Source organism: Myotis davidii, unplaced genomic scaffold (assembly GCF_000327345.1).
Source record: "Myotis davidii unplaced genomic scaffold, ASM32734v1 scaffold247, whole genome shotgun sequence".
Classification (NCBI taxonomy): domain Eukaryota; kingdom Metazoa; phylum Chordata; class Mammalia; order Chiroptera; family Vespertilionidae; genus Myotis; species Myotis davidii.
In genome coordinates this window covers 594,776-610,388 of record NW_006299593.1, presented here as the reverse complement: position 1 = coordinate 610,388, position 15,613 = coordinate 594,776, and the positions used below count along the sequence as shown (strand labels likewise).

Genomic DNA, 15,613 nt, shown 5'->3' with positions numbered 1-15,613 from the left:
GCAGGAAAAATTCCAGTTAGGCTTTTGATTGGGATATAGTTTAATTTAGGGAGTATTGTTACCTTAACAAACTTTTCAACCATGAACATGGGATATTTTTCTATGTTACTAAATTTATTCTTAAGCACTTTATTTTCTTTTGTTTGGGTCTTCTCTTTGTTTTTTGGGTCAGTCTAGCCAGAAGTTTTTCCATTTTTGTTGATGTTTCAAAGAGTCAACTTTTGGTTTGTTGGTTGTCTCAATTGTTTTTTTATTATCTTTTTTTTAATACTTTTTATTGGTTGCAGGGAGAGGGAGAGTTAGAAATATCCCTAACGAGAGAATCATTGATCAGCTATCTCCTATATGCCCCACACTGGGGATGGAGCTTTCAACCTGGCACATGCCCAGAGTGGGCATCAAACGTAGACTTCCTGCTTCATGGGTCAACACTCAACCACTGAGCCATATTAGCTGGGCTCTATTATCTTTTTTATTTCTTTCTTAATCTTTATTATTTCCTCCCTTTCATCTCTTTTAGGTTTAGTTTGCTCTTTCTCTTTTTTCTAGTTTCTTAAGATGGAAGTTTAGGTTATTTATTTGAGAACTTTCTTCACTTCTAATACAGGCATTTGTAGCTAGAAATTTCCCTCTTTTAGTGCTATGTTAGTGCATCCCATAAGTTTTGGCAAGCTGTGCTTTTATTTCTATTCATCTTGAAATATTTTCTAATTTCCCTTATGATTTTTGACCCACGGATTATTAAGATTATGTTGTTTAATTTTCACGTATTTGTGAATCCCCAAATTTCTCTATTGATTTCTAGTTTAATTCCATTGTGGTACAGAAAACATATTTTATTTATTTCAATCCTTTTAAATGTATAGATATCATCTATCATTATCTATCTCAAGTGTTCATTGTGCACTTGAGAGAAATGTGTATTTTGCTGTTGTTCAAGTCTTCTATTCCCTTGTTCCTAGTTGTTCTATCCATTACTGAAGACAATGAAGTTTCCAACTATTATTGTTGAATGGATATCTCCTCTTAAATATCTCCCAGGTACCTTAAACTCATTATGTTCAAAATTGATTTTATACTCTCTCCTTTCTCAAATCCATTTCAGTTAATGGCACTAGATGCTCAGAGAAACTCAAAAATTAGTCTAGATTCCTTGCTTTCCCTTATATCCTATATCCAATAGGCCACTCCTCTTTAACCCATCTATCCCTGCCCTATTTAATTTGGGTCCTTGCACCTAACACCAGGACTATTATAATCAATCTACTTGTCTCCATTCTTGCTAATGTTGTTCATTCCACCTAGCAAAACACGTTTTGTTTTGTTTTAAGTATGGTGGTTTTATTAGCCTCCTTGGGCTGTTGCAACAAATTACCACAAAAATGGTGGCTTAAACCAACGAATTCATTTACTCACAGTTCTGGAGGTCCAAAATCCATTTTACTGGGCTGAAATCAATGTGTCAGCAGGACTATGGGGAGCTTTGACTCTTCCAAATTCTTTTTGTGGCTTTTAGCATTTCTTAACTGTGGCTGCATCATTCCAATTTTCAAGGAATGGATTATCAACTTTATGTCCACCCTGTTCTTTACACTGTTTTCTCCCGTGTGTGTTCGAATGTTCTTCTGCCTCCTGCTTGGTTCAGATCCTGGCTCTGGAACTCTTTAACGACATGCCCTTGGGGAGATTTCTGAACCAGATATCCATAGTTACTGACCTTGGGCTCTGGCAGAGGGAGAGCAGAGTGGACTGGAGCTGTGTGAGCAGAGGCCAGGGTTGGGGGCTCTGGAGTTAGAGGCAGAGGGCAGAAACCCGGGTTTCCTGTGCTGAGTGATTCCCTCATGCTGCAGAGGACGTCTTTCTCTTGCAGACCTTTCTCATCCAGGCAGCTTTTGCCTCAATACACTTGTTCTTCAAGACTTAAGTCCAGAGTCACCCTCTCCCATGGGGAGTCTTTGCTATATGATCTCATTCTTCCACTTGAGCTCTCAGCCTCCTGTGTACACATCTGTCCCAAGATTTACCACACAATTTTACCACTGTCTTCCCCTCAGGAAAGCTCAGTCTCTTATAGCAGAGTAATTGGAACGCTCTAGAGTCAGACAATATAAATTAAAATCTTGACTCAATTTCTAGCTATGTGATTGGCAAATTATTTTATTTCTCTATGTCTCAGTTTCTTTATCCATATTATGAATATAATAATACTACCTCATAGGGTTAAATTAAATTTATACTATTATTCACCTGTGGTCCCCAGCACTTTAGCAAAGGACTCAGAATAGAAAGCATGAAGTAAACTGAACTTAACTGCTTGTCCCTTTTTTAAGTCTTTAGTGATGCTATTCTCTTCCTTCTATATAAATACCCTTCCTACCTTCCTCCTCCTTGCTTACTTTGTGAAATCATTCTTCAAGATCCAGCTTGTGTGACCTTCCTTTGTGAAAGCAAGCCTTCCCTTCCTAACACAGGCAATCAATGGGTCCTTTGTCAACATCTCTATCTTGTATTATTAATACACTAAAGGCCCAGTGCACAAAAATTTGTGCACTTTGGGGGAAGGGAGTGCCTCAGCCCAGCCTGCGACCTCTGGCAGCCCAGGAGCCCTCAGGGGATGTCCACCTGCCTGCTTAGGCCTGCTCCCCAGGGGATTGGGCCTAAGCTGCAGTTGGACGTCCTTAGCACTGCCAAGGAGGTGGGAGAGGCTCCCGCCACTGCTGCTATGCTCGCAGCCTTCAGCCCAGCTTGTGGTTGAGCAGAGTTTTTTTTGTGGCCTGGTGCACAAAAATTTGTGCGCTCGTGGGGGTCCCTCAGCCCAGCCTGTGCCCTCTCACAGTCTGGGACCCCTTGGAGGATGTCCACCTGCTGGCCAGCACAAACGGGGACATAGCATCAAGTCCCCCTGCACCAGAAGACCCAGAGTCAAGTCCCCACCCACTTGCGTGTGCCCCCTGGATGCAGCATTCAGTCTCATGGAGGGGTTGACAGACCCAGACACTACAGAGGCAGCCACGGCGGCAGCGGCAGCCACGGCGGTGGCGGCAGAACGGCGAGGCTGCATAGGCCTGCCAGAGTGGGCGGGTCATGCCTTCCTGCTTGCCCCTGCGGCCGGGTCCAGAGGCCCAGACACTGCCATGGTCGGCTCGCTGGAGTGGGTGGGTCATGCCTCGCTGCTTGGCCCCGCGGCCCCTGGCTGGGTCCACAGGCCCGCACACTGCAGCGGCAGTGGCAGAGCAGCAAGGCTGCATCGGCCTACCGGAGTGGTGACAGGCCTTGACACTTCAGCAGCGGGGCTGAGGGGACTGGGCGCCGCCATATCTGTGACGGAGTGACGGAGTGACAAAGTGATGGTTAATTTCCATGCTACTCCTTTATTAGATAGGATGATTCTACATTGTCCCTATCACACTGTGTGACCTTGAGTAGTAGCAAAAAAACAACGGCCACTTATTAAATGCTTGCTGGGTTCCAGGAACCTAACATGATTTCTCTCATTTAATCTTATGTTTTCTTAAATAAGATAAAGTATGTGTATCTTAAGTAAAATACACAAACACTCCATAGGAAACAACATACTATTTCTGGTTATACTAACTAATATGTAGTCTTTATTGAGTATACTAGAGGCCTGGTGCACAAAAATTTGTGCGCTCGTGGGGGTCCCTCAGCCCAGCCTGTGCCCTCTCACAGTCTGGGACCCCTTGGAGGATGTCCACCTGCTGGCCAGCACAAACGGGGACATAGCATCAAGTCCCCCTGCACCAGAAGACCCAGAGTCAAGTCCCCACCCACTTGCGTGTGCCCCCTGGATGCAGCATTCAGTCTCATGGAGGGGTTGACAGACCCAGACACTACAGAGGCAGCCACGGCGGCAGCGGCAGACACTTCAGCAGCGGGGCTGAGGGGACTGGGCGCCGCCATATCTGTGACGGAGTGACGGAGTGACAAAGTGATGGTTAATTTCCATGCTACTCCTTTATTAGATAGGATGATTCTACATTGTCCCTATCACACTGTGTGACCTTGAGTAGTAGCAATAAAAACAACGCCACTTATTAAATGCTTGCTGGGTTCCAGGAACCTAACATGATTTCTCTCATTTAATCTTCACAGTCATCCTGCTGTGAGGCAGAAAGTGTTGCCTCCATTTCATTGATGAAAAAACTGAGGCCCAGGGTGGTTAAATAGCATGTCCACAAGCAGATGGCTAATAGCTAAGTGACAGACTGAGGTTCGTAGCCAGGCCTAACCTCAAAGCTCAAACACTTTCTTTTATTGCTTTCATTAGTTTTCAAGTCTGCCTCTCCACTTACACCATGAGCTCCTTGGGGGCAGGGGCCTGTGCCAGCAGCTGGCTCTCCTAGGGGAAGAAATATGTCTCCCGGACTCATAAAGTCTCCTGGGGGCAGAGCATCAGCACTCTTCCTTCCGTCTCTCCACAGTGCTCAGGCCGGATTCTGTGCTGGCAGAAGCGTGAAAGAACAATGATTGAACAGCCGATGAAAGCAGCTGACCCCCAGGACCCTCGCGGTCATGTTTGCTGCTCCAGCATCTTTGGGGGCCGTGAGGAAGCCTCCCAAGAGTCTGAGCTCACTGTCCCCTGGGCGGTGATGTCAGCCTCCTGCCCTGCCAGGCCCCTGAGGCCACAATCACACTGACATCACCCTGTTTCCATGGAGCTTAGTAAGGAACTCAGACCTTGCCCATGCCCCTGCCTGAGACAAATTCTGTAATCATGATTTTAGGGGTCCTTTCCTTTGCCCAGAAGTCTCTTTCCAGGTCTCTCATAACGTACCTGTCCCCCAGGATTGTAAGCTATATTCAGTATTTTGCTCTATATAAACACTGCCTGGAACCTCTGACACACCCATATAAATCAGGAAACACAGGGAATTAAAAAAAAAAAATCTCCCCAGTGATCTTGTCAGACTGGAAAAGGGAGAAGATGAGCAATCGGAAATTAGGACAACTTGTCAGCCTTTCCAGGACCTGCCTGTCACAGGTCCGTTCCACTTTAAAATGGCTGGAAACGTGAAATGGCTTCAATCTTGAAGTTTTGGGTTTTAAACTTTTCAGTCTCTGCTACTTATAAGAAAGCCATCTCAAGGTGACAGGAGAAGATTTGAGTCTGGGTGATGGACACACAGTGCAATATACGTATCTTGTAACATAGAAACCCATACCTGAAACCTATATATTCATGTTGGCCAATGTCACCCCAATCAATTTAATAAATACAAATATTAATTAGGCCCAGTTGGCATGACTCAGTAGTTGAGCGTCGACCTACGAACCAGGAGGTCATGGTTTGATTTCCCATCAGGCCATATGCCTGGGTTGCAGGATCAATCCTCCAGTAGGGGGCGTGTAGGAGACAGCCAGGCAATGATTCTCTCTCATCATTGATGTTTTTATCTCTCTCTCTCCCTTCCTCTCCGAAATAAAAAATATATATATACATATATAACAAAATACCTTTAAAAAGCTGAGGACAGTGAAACAAGGAAAGACCTAGGGCATGGTTCTCAACCTTGGCTACACATTAGAATCACCTGGGTTGTGGCCTCACCCATAACAAAAAAACAGAATTTCCAGAGGATGAGGCCCAGAAATCAGGATATTAAAAAGATTCCCAGGTGATTCTAATGTGCAGCCAAGGTTGAGAACCACTGCCCTAGGGCAGTGGTCGGCAAACTGCGGCTCTCGAGCCATATGCGGCTCTTTGGCCCCTTGAGTGTGGCTCTTCCTAAGCCTTAGGACTACCCTAATTAAGTTAATAACAATGTACCTACCTATATAGTTTAAGTTTAAAAAATTTGGCTCTCAAAAGAAATTTCAATCGTTGTACTGTTGATATTTGGCTCTGTTGACTAATGAGTTTGCCAACCACTGACCTAGGGTATAAGAAGCAACAGAGAGAGCCTGGGTGGGCTGCTCTGGCTCACTAGAAATGTTATAGGAAAGAAGTGAGCCACCCTGAGCTACTGTCAGCTCACTGGAAAGTCATAGAAAAGAAGGCCTTGGAGACAAGTTCAGGTGGTTAGCCCAGAACAAGCTGCTGCTGCCCGTTGCTCCCCTGGTTGCAAGTCTCAGGGGGACCCTTAGAGTTTAAGAGAAAAAAAGTAAAACATGCACACCTGACATCAGGGATGAGCATGCTCCAGAGAGAGCCCATGCTGGCTTCTTTGACTTGAGGGGGTTTTGTCTGCTTTCCAAGACAGGGATTTCAGGGAGGTCCCAGGGGAGGATCTCAATCGAATGAATATTCATCAGCTTTTCCAGGTGTATCCTTTCAGGGGGTCATTAGTCACTGCAGCTGGTCCTAGCTTCACCAGTCTGGTTTTGCTGCTTTTCTGGGCCTGGAGCTGAATTATAACTGAGGCCTAGATGTTATCTCTCAGGTGGAAAGGTCAAGGGATCTAAACCTCATGACCAGGGATATGCTAAGGAAGGAAAGGCACCCGGGGGTGAGGTCCAGCACCAGTTTTGCCCACTTCTAGGCCCCAGGGGCTTTCCACCTGGTGACCTTCTGCATCTGGCTGTAAACTGCTCAGCCAGTTCTTTCAGCTCTTAGTTTCCCCATTCCACCTGCCAAGGAATTTTCCTAGCTTCTGACTCTCCTGCCTCAGATGAATATTTTGTTTAATCTGCTTTTCTATATACATTATGTATTTGAATATTATTCAGCCTTAAAAATGTAATTCTGACACATGGTTGAAGCTTGAATACCTTATGCCGGGGGTCCTCAAACTACGGCCCGCGGGCCACATGCAAATACAAATATTGTATTTGTTCCCATTTTGTTTTTTTTCTTCAAAATAAGATATGTGCAGTGTGCATAGGAATTTGTTCATAGTTTTTTTTTAAAACTATAGTCCAGCCCTCCAACGGTCTGAGGGACAGTGAACTGGCCCTCTGTTTTAAAAGTTTGAGGACCCCTGCCTTATGCTAACTGAAACAAGCTAGACACAATAGGACAATAATTGCATGATTATGGGGGTACATTCTCTCTTCCCACGACCAGTGCCAAAAGAGAGAATGTGGGGGTTCATGAATATTTTTTTTATATATATTTTATTGATTTTCCACAGAGAGGAAGGGAGAGAGATAGAGAGTTAGAAACATCGATGAGAGAGAAACATCGATCAGCTGCCTCCTGCACATCCCCCACTGGGGACGCGCCCGCAACCCAGGCACATGCCCCTGACTGGAATCGAACCCGGGACCCCTCAGTCCCCAGGCCGACGCTCTATCCACTGAGCCAAACCGGTTTCGGCATGGGGTTCATGAATATTGATTAGAACACGACAAGTGTTAAGGATGAAAAAAAAAAAACCAGACTGAGACAGAAATAGAGGAAAAGCTGGGCCTGGGTGTGGCGTCTGCCCTCTGATAGATGAACAGAGCCCCCAACACTGGAAGTAAGTTTAATATATACTCGAAGTAACGGGAAGTTACATCACATCTGGGTGCACCTTGAGTTCCTGGCGACATAATGGGATCCACCCCGCTAGCACCTGGGCTGGAAAGGTCAGACTGAGTGGCATCCTTGCCTCTTGGCTAGGACCGCCTCCAGGGCATGGCTCTGCCTGTGCCCTGGCTTCAGTTGACAGTATTTTTGAGAACGCCCTGTTGTGCTTGCCAGTGGCCCCCCACACATGATCCTATTTATATGAGGTCCCTAGACTAGGCAAATTCATAGAGACAGAAATTAAACAGTGGTTGCAGGGGCTTGGGGTACAAGGGAAATGATGAGCTATGGTTTAATAGATGCAAAGTTCAGGTTTGGGAAGATGAAAAAGATCTGGAGTTGGATGGTGGCCATAGTCGCACAATAATATGAATGAGTTTCATGCCACTGAATGCTACAGGTTAAAATGGTCTAGTTTGTGTTATGTATATTTTGCCACAATTATAACAAATATTTTAAGTGGAGTGACATAATAAAGCCTGCACAGGTCATTTCTAGATTGATGGTTAGAGGTCTCAATGAGGAAGTGACATTGAAGCTGGGCTCTGAAAGGTAAGAAGCCAGCCATGTAAAGATGGTGGGTGAGGGACAAGCTATACAGGCAAAAGGTATAGATAGTGCAAAGGCCTAACACAGAACACATTAGGACAGCGGTTCTCAACCTGTGGATCGTGACCCCTTTGGGGGTCGAGCGACCCTTTCACAGGGGTCGCCTAAGACCATCGGAAAACACATATATAATTACATATTGTTTTTGTAATTTATCACTATGCTTTAATTATGTTCAATTTGTAACAATGAAAATACATCCTGCATATCAGATATTTACATGACGAATCATAACAGTAGCAAAATTACAGTTATGAAGTAGCAACGAAAATAATTTTATGGTTGGGGGTCACCACAACATGAGGAACTGTATTAAAGGGTTGTAGCATTAGGAAGGTTGAGAACCACTGCATTAGGAGGTTCCAGAAGCCTATGGAAGGCTGATGTGGTGGGAGCATAGAGAAAAAGGAGGGAGGGCATCTGGAATGGCAGGTGAAGAGGTCAACATCATACCCATAGACAACTCGGTAACGAGTCTTTTAATAAAGGGAAACAGAAATGGGACAGATGTCAAAAATGTCTGTGGGGAGATTCCCCCCCCTCCCCTCCGCCCCCCGCAAGATGGGAATGATCTAGCAGAGAAGGAGAGAGGCAATGTTATAAGACTAAAGACTTTGAGTAAAGAGAAGAAATAGGCCAGCACGGCTGGTGTGGCTCAGGGGTTGAGTGTCAGCCTATGAACCATGAGGTCATAGTTCAATTCCTGGTCAGGGCCCATGCCCGGGTTGCAGGCTCAATCCCCAGTGTGGGGCATGAAAGAGGCAGCCGATCGGTGATTCTCTTTCATCATTGATGTATCTATCTTTCCCTCTCCCTTCCTCCCTGAAATCAATAAAAACATATTTTTTAAAAGAGAGAGAGAAGGAATGAGATCCAGACCACTAGTGGAGTTTTTGGTGAGCATTGATGCCAACATAATGCCTTGTTCCTATACTTAACAATACTGGGACTGGGTATACTTTCTTGTCCTTGTATTAAACAATCTTGAAATCAAATAAAAGTAACTTAGCTGATTGCTCCAGGAAATACTTGTTCTTGGGAGGTAAGGCTGAACCAACTAAAATGACTTGTTCATCAAGACTCCTTCAAGTACAGCTGGCGTAGCTCAGTGGTTGAGCATTGACCTATGAACCAGGAGGTCTCGGTTGGATTCCCGGTCAGGACATACGCTCAGGTTGCGGGCTCGATCCCCAGTCTGGGGCGTGCGGCAGGCGATCAGTGATTCTCTCTCATCCGTGATGTTTCTATCTCTCTCCCTCTCTCTTCCTCTCTTAAATCAATAATAAAAAAATGTTTTTAAAGTCTCCTTCAAGACTTTCCCTTCACTAAAGGCCCCTTCATGCCCACCATTCCAAAGCTGTTACATATTCTGTTCAATCCTCACCAGTTCTCCTCCTTGGAAGACCCACTTTAAGGTCACCCAACCTGGGCCCTAAAACTCTGTAAATATCCTGTCCTTACTTCCCTACTAAGATTCAGCAAGTGGTATTCTCTTTTATTACAGTGAGTCTAACAAAGTAAGCTTAACTTGACAAACAGGTTATTTCCAGTTGGTGTTTTGGGGAGTCAACAGTTAACACTGGCTTTTGATGGGGGCAAGATATTCACCCATTATAACAGGAAGTAGGGTATAGATGAAAGTGTTTTGAGGTTTAGGTTGTGGAGAGGTGATGGAGCCTTCTTCCTAAAATATAAAAATTATACCACTACTACCACATGTTGGTTTCCTGTTACTACTGTAACAAATTGCCACAAGCTTAGTGGCTTGAAACAGCACATATGTATCATCTCACAATTCTGTACGTCAGAAGTCTGAAAGGGGTCTCACTGGGCTAAAATGACGTGTCAGCCCTAGGCGGTTTGGCTCAGTGGATAGAGCATCGGCCTGCGGACTGAAGGGTCCCAGGTTCGATTCCAGTCAAGGGCACATGCCTGGGTTGCGGACTCAATCCCCAGTAGAGGGTGTGCAGGAGGCAGCCAATCAATGATTCTCTCTCATCATTGATGTTTTTATCTCCCTCTCCCTCTCCCTTCCTCTCTGAAATCAATACAAATATATTTTAAAAATATAAAAATAAATAAAATGATGTGTCAGCAGTGCTGCATTCCTTCTGGTGGATCTAGGGGAGAATCTATTTCCTTCCTCTCCAGCTTCTGCAGGCTGACTGCATCCCTCACCTGGGGCCCCCTCTATATTCAAAGCCACCAATCAGATCACTCCGACCTCTGCTTTTGTCATTATATCTCTGAGTCTGACACTCCTGCATTCCCTTTTTGCTTATAAGGACCTTTTCAAGTCACCTTACATTGGGCCCACCTAGAACATTCTCCCATGTCAAGATCCCTAATCACATCTGCAAAGTCCATATTGTCATGTTAGGTAACATGGTCACATAGGGATTAGGACAGTGATGGCGAACCTATGACATGCGTGTCAGAGGTGACACGCGAACTCATTTTTTTTGGTTGATTTTTCTTTGTTAAATGGCATTTAAATATATAAAATAAATATCAAAACTATAAGTCTTTGTTTTACTATGGTTGCAAATATCAAAAAATTTCTGTATGTGACATGGCACCAGAGTTAAATTAGGGTTTTTCAAAATGCTGACACGCCATGCTCAAAAGGTTCGCCATCACTGGATTAGGACATGGACCTTGTGAGGCGCCACTCTTCTGCCTACCGCATACTATTATAAACCTGTGATATTGTATTTTATAATAATTACATGTTTTGGTCTTTGTCTATGGTTCCTGGTTCCCAGTCCCAGAACCCTTGGAATTTCTTATGGGATTAGAGCAATGGGATCATTTTTTGTTATACTCTTGGACCTTTGTCCTTAATTCCTGAGCCATAAAGGTGAAACAGATGTCTTATAGTAATAACAAGCTCTTTCAACTGCAACTGAGTTTATATTAAAAAGGTGACTTTTGGAAAGCGTCTAGGCAAGCTAAGGATGAGAGCTGGTTGTCAAGGGGACCTACCATGTGTAGACGGTTGGAGCTTTCAGCTGCACCCTCCAACCTACAGGGAGGGGTGAGGTGCTAGAAGTTGAGTTCAATCATCAATGATCAATGATTTAGTCAATCATACCTAGTAATGAAGCCTCCATACAATCCCTGAACTATGGGGTTTGGAGAGCTAAACTAAAATGTATCTGTGTGCCAGAAAGGTGGTGTACCCCAAACTCCCCTGGGATGGAAGCTCCTGTGTTAGAACCTTTATGATCAACCCCTTTATATCTCTTCATCTGGTTGTTCATATGTATCGTTTACTGTTCTTTTTTTTTTTATGCTGATAAGAGTATTTCTTTTTTTAATATGTTTTTATTTATTTCAGAGAGGAAGGGAGAGGGAGAGAGAGATAGAAACATCAATGAGAGAGAAAATCATTGATCGGCTGCCTCTTGCATGCCCCCTAATGGGGATCAAACCTGCAACCCGGCCATGTGTCCTTGACCTGAATCAAACCTGACCCTTCAGTCCAAAGGCCAATGCTCTAGCCACTGAGCTAAACCAGCCAGGGCAGTGCCAATATTTTTAATCTAACAATTGCACTTCTAGGAATTTACAGGTGTTCTCACAGGTGTAAATAGCATATCCTACTAGGACATTTCTACTAACTAAGCTCCAGACTTCATTCAGATTTCACTGGGTTTTTCCATTCATGTCCTTTATCTACTTCAGAATCCAATCTAGAATACCACACTGCATTTCGCCATCTTATCTCTTAGTCTCCTCCCATCTGTGACAGTTTTTAAAGCTTCCCTCGTTATCACGACCTTGGTGATTTTGAGGAACAATATTGGTCAGATATTTTATTAGATCTCACTCAGTCTGACTTTGGCAGATGTTCTTCCCATGACTGGACTGGAGTTATGAATTTCTAGAAAAGAATACCGCAGAGGTGAAATGGCTTCTCACTGCATCACAGTAGGGGGCACATAAATCCACTGAGCATCGCTGGCGATGTCACCCAGATCTCATGGGTAAGGCAGTGTTTGCCAGGTTTCTGCACTGAAATGGTACTATGTTTCCCTTTCCAAACTCTTCAGAATCCAGACACTAAGTCAAGTCCACCTTCATGTGTGGAAGGGGGGCTAAGCTCCGCCTTTTAGAAGAGGAAATATCTGCATATGTTCAATGAAACTCTTAGGAAAGGAAGATCACCCCCGCCCCCCAATCCTCCACCCTGCCACCCATTACTCATTTATTCAAACATGTATTTTTATCACTATGGACACATGTACATTTATTTTATGTTTCGGGTAGTAATCTAATACTACATTATTTTATTGTTCAAATTGTCTCAGCGTTGACCACTGGGAGCTCCTTCAGGTTGGTTCCTGTGCCCTTTAGATATATTCCCATCCTGTTGGTTTTTTTATTCTGTTGCCTGGAGGCTAGCCACTAGTCTTCCTCTCCTTCTTCAGTGGATCTGGCCTTCACTGGGGCTGGGCTGGACCGTCTCTTTGTGGAGGGCTAAAGTCAGAAAACATTGCACTCTCCCTAGCCGGTTTGGCTCAGTGGATAGAACGTTAGCCTCAGACTGCCGGGACCCAGCTTTGATTATGGTCAAGGGCACATACCTGGGTTGCAGGTTCAATCCATGGCCTCGGTCGGGGTGCATGTGGGAGGCAACTAATAGATGCATCTCTCTCGCATTGATGTTTGGCTCTATCTGTTCCCCTCCTTTCCACTCTTTCTAAAAATAAATGCAAAAATATATTCTGGCGAGGATAATAATAAATAAATAAATAAATAAATAAATAAATAAAAGCAGTGTTTCCAAATCCACTTTGTGTAATTAAAAAACATTGCATCTCAGTTGTCTCTGTCCCTAAGACAATTAAGAGGCTCTGCATGAAAGCCCAGGGGTCTTGCTCCCAAACCTCCCTCCAACTGTGGTGCACTGGGACCCGGGCCTTGGAGGTGGGGGCCTACATCTGTCACATGACCACGGTAGCCATGGCACTCCAGCGCAGCTTCTCCAGGGACCAGGACACAGGGAGCTGGTCTCTAGGGGAACAGCTGGCCAGCTTTTCTCCAGGGCTCTCAGAGAGAGCCTGGCTACATAAAGTCATAGATTCATTGAGCTAGACCCACACCTTGAGATCTCACATCATCTCTTGTACAGAATTCCCCCCTTATCCATGGAGGATACATTCCAAAACCCCCAGGGGTTGTCTGAAACTGTGGATAGTACCAAACTCTATATATACTAGGTTTTTTTCCTATGCATACATACTTCCAATAAAATTTAATTTATAAATTCGGCATATTAAGAAATTAACAATAGTAACTAATAAAATAATTATAACAATATATTATAATAAAGGTTATATGAATGTGGTCTCTCTCTCTCTCTCTCTCTGTCTCTCAAAATATCTTATTTTACTGTGAGGGATGAAGAAAACTTTCCTCTGCCCTTCTAGGTTCTCTTGGCTGGTCTAATACTCAAATAGACATGAGACATAGACAAGAGACATGAGACAAGAGAATACGACCACATTTCGTAAAAGTATGCACATATAAAAATCCCACATACATGAGAGAATCTGAGTAAGATAAAATGGTATCTATATGACGTTCTGAGCCAAGGATATGGTATAGAGCCTGGGGCTTCAGAGGGGAGGAAGATCCGTCCCAGGGTAAAAAGAACAGATATTCCGTAATTAGAAGTTTGTCCTGCCCTATGGATAGGTCATAAAATGTTATTTCAGATGATAATGCTTATTATGGGCAAGTTTCTCGTGAGCCTTCGGGGTCTCAATTGCATTCAGCTAAAACTAATTCACGTGCCAAAGGGGCACATCTGGGGAGGCCTGTCCTGAACCCCTTCAGTACTAACGTACAGTGCGGATACGCAGGACAAAGGGATGATTCACATCCCAGGAGGACAGAGAGATTTCATCATACTCAGAACAATGCACAATTTAAAACTCATGAATTGTTTATTCCTGGAATTTTCCACTTAATATTTTTGACTACTTTTGACCATGGGAAACCACGGAAAGCAAAATCACAAATAAAGGGGGAATGTTGTATGTTTATGTTCTTACCCAAAGCCACCCAGTTCCAGAGTTCTCCCTCTGAAAGGACTGGCAGAGGGATGTGGTATCTTTTGGTATTTATGGAACTAGCCACGCACCAAGTGAATGGGGAGGGTGGAGTAAAAGTGTAAACGTTGGTGTGAGTGTGTACAGAAGGGTGAGCATGTTTCAGAAGAACATTAACTTACCTTTGTATTATAAACCCACCTTTCATTCCTCCCCCCCAGATTCTACCCAGGTCTTCTCTCCATCTCCGCTGCCACCACCCTCATGCCACCAACATCTCTCACTTGGGCCATAACATGCTTAACCTTACGCTCCAAATCATTTTACAGATAGATTATATTTTAAAACACAAATCAGCTTATCCCACTAATCTGTTTTAAACCCTTGAATTGCTCTCCATTGCTATCATGATAAAGACCAAGAATTTTAACCCTCCAGATCCCTTACCTTACTTTGCACCACTCCGTCCTCACTGTCCAAGTTCCAGCCACCTCAGCTGCACCTCATGCAGGCTCCTTACCTTGGGGTACTCCTCCCTCCACTGCAACCCCATTTTAAAAATAATATATGTATTTATTGATTTCAGAGAGGAAAGGAGAGAAAGAGAGAGCTAGAAACACCAATGATGAGAGAGAATCATTGATCAGCTGCCTCCTGCATGCTCCATACTGGGGATCGAGCCCAAAACCTGGGCATGTGCCCTGACCGGGAATTGAACCTTGACCTCCTGGTTCATAGGTTGATGCTCAACCACTGAGCCATGCCTGCCAGGCACAACCCCATTTCTTGACTCCTATTCTCCTTCATTGTTCAAACCTACTAAGCCTTAACTAAGGGGTCTGTTAGATGAATGTAAGACTTTGGAGTCATTTCTCTCAAATGCCAAAAACAGAGGGGGAAAAACCCTTGAGGCTTGTGAGGGGCTGGGACAACTGGCTATGGGGAGATGATAGTGGTAGGAGGGGCTGCCACAGGGGTGGCTCCCAACCTTCACAGTGGGGTCTCCAGCTGCCAAGGCAGATCACCCTCACTCTACCTGGGCAGATCCTTACGGAGCACGAAGGGGCGTGGACTTCATGTCAGCGAAAAAGCTTCAGATTCTGCTGCCACCTTATGGCGGGCATACCACAACACAGTGTTCCAGGCTGGTTCCTGATTCAGGTCAAATCTAGGGCCAAAAAGAACAAGGCAGGCATACATGTTAATTTTTTTTTAATATATTTTTATTGATTTTTTTACAGAGAGGAAGGGAGAGGGATAGAGAGCTAGAAACATTGATGAGAGAGAAACATCGATCAGCTGCCTCCTGCACACCCCCTACTGGGGATGTGCCTGCAACCATGACCTTGACCGGAATCCAACCTGGGACCCTTCAGTCCGCAGGCCGACACTCCATCCACTGAGCCAAACCAATTAGGTCACATGTTAATTGTTATATGCATACAATAATTGGAAAATGTACTTTCATTATAAA

At 44.4% G+C, this 15,613-nt stretch overlaps 1 protein-coding gene across 1 annotated transcript in view; it reads right to left on the bottom strand.

Moving 5' to 3' along the window:
- Window positions 1-15,303, bottom strand: part of EXOC6B (exocyst complex component 6B) — a 521,374-nt gene extending 506,071 nt beyond the window's left edge. Inside the window, exon 1 of the mRNA XM_006775280.2 lies at window positions 15,176-15,303. The gene's annotated coding sequence lies outside the window, so the exon portion shown is untranslated. The remainder of the gene's footprint in view (window positions 1-15,175) is intronic.
- Window positions 15,304-15,613: the final 310 nt, after the last annotated feature.